Below are 8,080 nucleotides of genomic sequence, written 5' to 3'. Positions count from 1 at the left end.
CAGTGTTGCCCAAGCCCACAAGTCCAACATTAATCCTTATGTCCAACACCAATCCACAAAGTCCTCCTCCATTTCACAAAACGAATGCAATGATGCCGACTGCAGGAGGAAAGCCGAGTCAGTGAACGTGTAAGCATCTCACCGCTGGCAGTGTCTCCACAGGGCTGCTCCAGCACCCAGGGCTGCATCAGGGCATGTCCATGTGGCTTCTCCTTGGGGATGTTTTGCAGGAAGTGAGCCCGGCCAGCTGAAGCAGGGAACTGGCCAAGGCAGCTGCACCCTGGTCTGACTATCAGAAAGCAAGAGACCCGAGAACTAGAAAGGCAAGGCTCACTGAGCCATTTATTCCTCTGTCCTTCAATTAACCCCACATGTGTTTATCGGCCAAGTTGGCACAATAAACTAACTAACTCAATATATAAGAATTGGCTCCTTATCTTTGACCAGGGGTCCTCAAACTTTTTAAACAGGGGGCCAGTTCACTGTCCCTCAGACCTGTTGGAGGATGCCTGTCTTTGACTGTTCTGTCTGTCCTTTTTAAGTTAAGAAATTATGAAGTTAATAAAAGTAGAATGCCTTTAATAACTGAAAGGGGGAAAAACAAGGACTGAAAAGAATTATGACTGAAATGCTTTGTTTAATGTATCATCATGTTCATCTTTTGCATGAATAGATGCCTTTCTTGGTGGTGGATAGTCAAGGCAAGGGACATCAGTCTCACCTAGGGCTCCCGAACTTTCCTTTATATTCTAACCTTACTCTCTCATCCCTGTTTTCTCTTCAATATTTAGCTTCAGGTTTCAAAGGGTGAAGGAGTACATCATTGAAAGAGAGGGGTTTTTTTGGTTATTGTTTTTTCCCCAAAGCATTCCATTAAATACTTATCCCTATTCCCAGTGCACTGATATAGCTTAAATAATGAGTTTTATTTCAGACTGCAATTTTATATTCTGATTAAATTACTATCCTACTTTCAGAGATAGATAAATGTTAGAAAGACCTACAAACTGGCATCAAATCAACTCTGATTCATGGTGACTTTATATATAGTAAAATAGAGCAGGTGCTTTGTCCTGTATCATGCTTATGATTCCTGGGGGACTAGGAAATAATAAGCAGGTTTTTCAACAGGCATAGGAGAAAATTAACAAAGTTTTTTGGTTTTGTTCTGTTTTTTACAATGGTCAGCAGATCATTAAACAATGGGACAAAGGGATCAAGGTTTATAGGAAACAGTGTACATTTCCCCAAGGGATTATCAGATCACCAATTGATTTTTTCAACACTCCAGGACTGTGAAGCCAGTACTCCCTAAAGTTTCAGCATCCATGATTATCTAAATGGACCTGCTTCCTCTTTCCTGTATTACAGCATCCATGTTGATTAGGTTTAAAAGGATTTTTTTTTTCACAAGGGAGGGTACATCTTGGGTCCTGTTTAACAAAAAAAAGAAGAACAGACCAACTCCCGAACGATGTTACATATCCAGCAATTGATTAACCATGGGTGAACTCCCCCATCCCCTCTGTCACCTGGAGAGCAGGCTGTATAGATTGAAGCCATCATTCTTTCCTTGCCTGTGACTTTTGCCAGGCTCGCCGTATTGCAGATACTCTCACTGTATCTTTCCTCTTTTACTTTCCCTCCTATCTCTCATTGAGATCTTTCCCATACTTTCTGAACCCGTCTCTTGCCTTTAACTCTTCATTTCTAGTCTCAGAGATAACAAAAGCAAGAAGGATGGAAATTCCTTTTACCAGGTACATTATTTGTTGTGTGTTTGTGTGTGTGTGTGTGTATGCATTTTTTTTTATCTCCTGCTAAAGTAGAAGAAATAACCTTTCATTTGTCTAAGGATTCTTCTTCCTTCCAGTCTTTCAAACTTCAGCTTTCCAGTTATTCACATTCCCTCCTTCAGTTCTTTAGTTCTTGTATCATTCATCCTTCATTCCCATCCAAATTCTTCCCAGTTTCATGGAAACTTGCCCACTCCTCACCTTAAAACAAATGTTTTAAGTAATCCAAATTTTAAAATAATGGCTCTTTATCTCTTTACACTCTTGCTACTATTTTTTTCAAATCATTTTATTGGGGGATGAGATAGTTAGTTTATTGTGCCAGCCTGGCCGATAAACACAAGTGGGATTTATTGAAGGGTGGAGAGTTAAATGGCTCGGGAGCCTCACCTTTGATCATCAGACCAGTGTATGGCTGGCTTGCTTGTTCTGCCTCAATTTACAGGCTATACTACCTGTGGGACACAGCCTGTGGACTGTGTCGTTGTAAGTTGAGGTCCCTTTAAGACCACACGATTGAAATTTATATCTCTGGAGCTGAGGACTGACAGTTGGTGACCTGCTGGCTATTTTGCTGCCTGTCCTGGGATAGCCTAGTAGCTCGCTCTCTCTACAGAGGACTACCGGAGAGCCCTCAAGACTTGAAGGACTGCTAGTGTCTCACAACTCTCTCACGGGAGTGAGTTGTACTGAGCCATTTGTACTGCTTTATAATATAACTGTTCATTTCTTGTGTTATATATCTATCTGTTTATAATTTAACAGTCCATTTCTTGTGTTATATATATCTATCTTTATAAATATATATAGATAGATAAAATTATCAGCAATCTGGTTTTATCTCTCTAGAGAACCCTGTCTAACACAGGAGCTCATATAACTCTTATCACAATCCATCCATCCATCCGTTGTGTCAAGAAAATGTGTACATTTGTTGCCATCATCATTCTCAAAATATTTGCTTTCTACTTGAGCCCTTGGTAGCTGCTCCTCACTTTTTCCTCTCCTACCCCACTGCCCCATACCTCATGAACCCTTCATAATTTATAAATTATTCTTATTTTGTCATATTGTACACTGTCCAACGTCTCCAACTGTCCGACGTCTCCATTCACCCACTTTTCTGTTGTCAGTCCCCCAGAGAGGAGGTTATATGTAGATCCTTGTAATTAGGTCCCCTTTCTAACCCACCTTCCCTCCACCCTTCCAATATCACCACTCTCAGCACTGGTCCTGAAGGGATCATCTATCCTGGATTCCCTGTGCTTCTATTTCCTATCTGTGCCAGTGTACATCCTCTGGTCTAGCCGGATTTGTAAGGTAGAAGTGGGATCATGATAGTGGGGGAGGGAGGAAGCATTTAAGAACTAGAGGAAAGTTGTATGTTTCATTGTTGCTACACTGCACCCTGACTGGCTCAACTTCTTTCCGTGACCTTTCTGTAAGGGGATGTCAAGTTGCCTACAGATGGGCTTTGGTTCCCCTGTCTGCACTCCCCCTCATGTACGATGATAGGATTTTTTGTTCTTTGATGCCTGATATCTGATCCCTTTGACCTTCGTGACCACACAGGCTGGTGCGCTTCTTCCATGTGGGCTTTGTTGCTTCTGAGCTAAATGTCCGCTTGTTTACCTTCAAGCCTTTAAGACCCCAGATGCCACATCCTTCAATAGCCAGGCACCATCTGCTTTCTTCATTACATTTGCTTATGCACCCATTTGTCTTTAGCGATTGTGTCAAGAGAGTGAGCATCATGGAATGCCAGTTTAATAGAACAAAGTGTTCTTGCATTGAGGGAGTACTTGAGTGGAGGCCCAATGGCCATCTACAACCTTAATACTAAACCTATAAATATATGCATGTAGATCTATTCCCCATCATCATAAATAAGTATAATTTGCATATGCACATACCTGTATTTTGATCTCTATAAATGCCCTTTGTCTCCTAGTTATTTCCTCTGTTTCCTTTTACTTTCCTCTTGTCCCACTATCATCTCAGCCTTCATTTGCATTTCAGTAATTCCTCTAGGTTACATTGCACTTGATCACAGCCTACCAGGCCTCCTACACCCTCCTACTCGCCAGCAATTTTGGATCACTTGTTTTTCCCTTTTCCCTGGGTTTGTTAACACCACTTCCTTTCCCTCACCTCCCCCTCTCCCATGTTTGAAGGAAAACAAAACAAAACAAACAAAAACATTGCACTGGCTGATTCCCACACCCCTTATTTTCTCACCTCACAATACTCACTATAATATCACAATCTAACTTGCACATTACTGCTGCCAGCTAGGATCTTTTTTTTTTTTTTCTTTCAATATTCTCTATTACTAAAGATGATGACTACTGAATCCCAAATTTTCTCTTCTACATTTTTATTTTGTAGGCTACTTCTTTCTCCTGGAAACACTATTGAATACTATTCCCTACATTCCTAATAATGGTTTGGCTACCCTTGTTCATTTTCCTCTTTCTTTTCTTGTCCTAAATTCTTACCAAGTTCCATAACATTGGTTATGCTAATTTTTCTTGGGTGAACTCATCCATCAACATGAATTTATTTCATGAATATATGTGTGTTCATGTATGTGCATGTGTGTAAACTTATTACTGTAACATCCATATTTCCAGCATCTGTCCAACTAGACATCACATCTGTATAATAATGGATTGTCCTCTATCCTTTTATCAAAGGATATGGTATTTTAGTGCTTAAAAGCATTGGCACTAAGAGCAACTGCTTAGGTAATTAACTTTTTCACCTACTAGCTTTGTAATGTTGGGATATTACTGAGCCTCTTAGGAGATAATATTATGGTCTCCTTTATATTTGTTGCAAAGTAAAATTAGTTAATGCATTTAAAGGGCTTGGAATGGTTTCTCGCAAGTAATAATTTCTCAGAAAATGTTATCTATTATTATTAGTCACCTGGATGCCCCGGTGACCTTGCAATCCAAATATTCAAATTCAAACTAAATTCTTTGTCTCCAAACTATGCTTTTCTGTATTCCTTATTTCAGTAAATGGCACCACATTTAAATCATATGCTTAATCAATTATGGTATTAATGAGTCTTCATCTCAGTCAGTGACTACTTCAAATTTCTCACCAAATCATAGTGAATTTATATTCTTGGCATTGATTAAATTCATCCTTTATTCAATCCCAGCCAACACTATCTTGGGTTAAGCGCATGACTTTCAGAAAAGAGCCTAGTGAATAAATCAATCTGTAAGCAAATGCTCACAGAAGCTGGCTTATATGGAGAAGAATTTGGCCTCAGGATTCGAGGAAGGTTTATTAACAGTCTGAAATATGCAGATGATACAACCTTGCATGCTAAATGCGAGGAGGGCTTGAAGCACTGCTGATGAAAATCAAGGATTGCAGCCATCAGTAGGGATTACCATTCAATGTGAAAAAGACCAAAATCATCACAAGTGGACCAATAGGTAGCATCATAATAAACCGAGAAAAGGATGACGTTGTCAAGGATTTTGTCTTGCTTGGATCCACAATCAATGTTCATGGAAGCAGCAGTCAAGTGTTCAAAAGATGATTTGCATTAGATAATTCTGGTGCACAACACCTCTTTAGAGTATTGGAAAGCAAGGATTTTACTTTGAGGATTAAGGTGGGACTGACTGAAGTCATGGTATTTTCAGTGACCTCACATGCATGTGAAGGTTGGACACTGAATAAGAAAGACTGAAGAACTATCGGTGCACTTAGCTTGTGCTTCTGGAGAAGAACACTGAAAGCACCATGGACTGCTGAACGAACACATTGATCTGTCTTAGAGAAAGTAAGGCCAGAGTGCTCCTTAGAGGCAAGGATGGCAAGACTTCATCTTACATGCTTCGCGCATATTGTGAGGAGATACCAGTCCCGGGAGAAGGACAGCACGCTTGGTACAGTGGAGGGGCAGGGAAAAAGAAGGACCTCAAGGAGATGGGTTGACACAGTGGCTGCAACAATGGGCTCAGGCACTGAAACAATGGTGAGGATGGCGCGGGAAGTGCAGGGTTTTGGTCTTATGCAGAGGGTCACTGTGGGTCAAAAGTGACTCGAAGCCACATAATACATACCAGTGAAGAAACTAAGAAGATGAAACTTGAGGCATATCAGTCTGATTTTAAAGACCAATTCTACCAGCTGAGTAATACTGGAAACGAATGCTTCCTGTCTGAATCTATTATTTTTATTGTCTGATTAACAAAAGTGATCATTCTTACCTTAGAGTATTATAGACAATATTATAAGAGAAGCATTGTTTGTGTCATCCCAACTTTAAAAAATATAACACCTTGCCAGCAGGTTGATACCGACTCACAGTGACCCCATTATTGCGTATCTGAGACTGTAAATCTCCCACAGGTTGCTGGTAGTTTTGTACCAACAACCTTGAGGTTAGAAGCCCAGAGCTTAACCCGCAGAATCATCAGAATTCCTTATTCATTAGTAGAAAACTGAATTCAGTACACTGACTGTGCTATTTTATGTAATAGAATACTACATAGCAATGAAAATAAAGAAACTGCTGCCGCCCCAAACAACGCAGCTGAATATTACAAAGATAATATAGAGTGAAGGAAAAGAAAAGCAAGACACAAAGAAATATATATCGTATTTATATGAAGTTTAAAGCAAGAAAAACTTAACTATATTGTTTAGCAATGTTTATCTGGCAATAAAATTACTATAAGCAAACAAGGTTTCTATTACCAAAAAGTAAAAAATGTGCACAATTCTATGCTGAGAGGTATTTGTTTGGGAAATGATCATCTAAAGGCTGGTAAGATGCTGGTAATGTTCAATCTGGGAATGGTTACGTGAGTTTTTACATATAAATACTATTTGTCATATTTATGTTAATATTTTATGCATTTTCTGTTTGAGTTACATTTTTCACACTAGAAAAGATGGAATAAAAATCATATGAAAAATAAAGACTAAATTAAGGAAATAGAAAAATGTGAACAACGCATTGGCATTTTGTCACATATATGCTTTTAAATTAATCTAGACACTGGACTTGTGTGGGTAAAGGGTTACAATTAGGCCTACATGAAAAAGATCTCAGATTCCCAAAGCACCGTTTCCTTGGAAACAGTGGAGTTAAGATAAATGAGAAATACTGTGTGGGCTTCACTTGTTGAATGGAATATAGCATCTACCTTGAATTAAAGGGGCTGTACATTGGCAGTGGGCCTGTTGAAGCACTGTGGTATACAAACATGATTGGAAATAGAGGATATGGCTTTCATGTGTCAAGGTGACCAACATAAATCTTGACTTTAGTCTGTGACAGCCAGATAGGCCCAGGTGGGTGAGAACAAACAAACTGCCTATGTGGGTAAATGTGAGGGGATGAGGATGAGACAAAGAAGCAGACTCAAATATGATAATTACATAATGCTACATCAACACATGATTATGTTATACTCTGTGCCTCGTGAGTCTAACTGCCAGTTTTCGCCATGGTGGTACTAGAGAATGGTGTCAGAAATAGAGTTGACTTTCAAATGCTTACATTAAATCTCTGTGATGCAGAAAAAAGAAAAATAACCAGGATGGAGGTGGCTAGGAGGACCTGATCAAATGTGATGCTTAGTTGACTGTATTAAACGTAGATTTTAGCTCCTAGAAAAACCAGTGAAATTGATAGTCAAAGAGAGGCTGACAAGGGAGGTTCAGTTGAAGGCACATGGAAAGAATGAATCAGACAGCGGTCTTGGGTGGCTATTAAGACAAAGATGTCATCATGCTTGGACACACAAGCAATGCTCATAGAAGCAGCTGTCAAGAGATCAAATGATGCTTTGCATTGGATTAAATCTGTTGCATGTCACTTCTTTAAAGTGTTGTGAAGCAAGGATTTTACTTTGAGGACTAAAGAGTGCTTGGCCCAAGCCATGGTATTTTCAGTTACCACATACCATAGATACTCGAGTATAAGCCTCCCTGAATATCAACCAAGGCACCTAATTTTACCACAAAAACTGCATTTAAAAAATGTGCTGAAAACTTGGCTTATACACGAGTATATACAGTATGCATGTGAAGGTTGGAAATTGTATAAGGAAGACTGAAGAAGAACAAATACTTTTAGATCATGGTGCTGGTTAAGAATATTGAAGGTACCGTGGACTGTCATAAGAAAAAACCATCTGCCCTGGAAGAAGTACAGCCAGAATGCTATTTAGAAGTAAGGATGGAAGACTTCAACCCACACACTGCAGAGAAACCGGTCCCTGGAGAAGGACATCATGCTTGGTAAA

Source organism: Echinops telfairi, unplaced genomic scaffold (genome assembly GCF_000313985.2).
Source record: "Echinops telfairi isolate 266 unplaced genomic scaffold, ASM31398v2 ScPeMD7_3533;HRSCAF=4204_0, whole genome shotgun sequence".
In the NCBI taxonomy this organism is placed as follows: Eukaryota; Metazoa; Chordata; class Mammalia; order Afrosoricida; family Tenrecidae; genus Echinops; species Echinops telfairi.
This window is presented reverse-complemented; position numbering follows the sequence as displayed.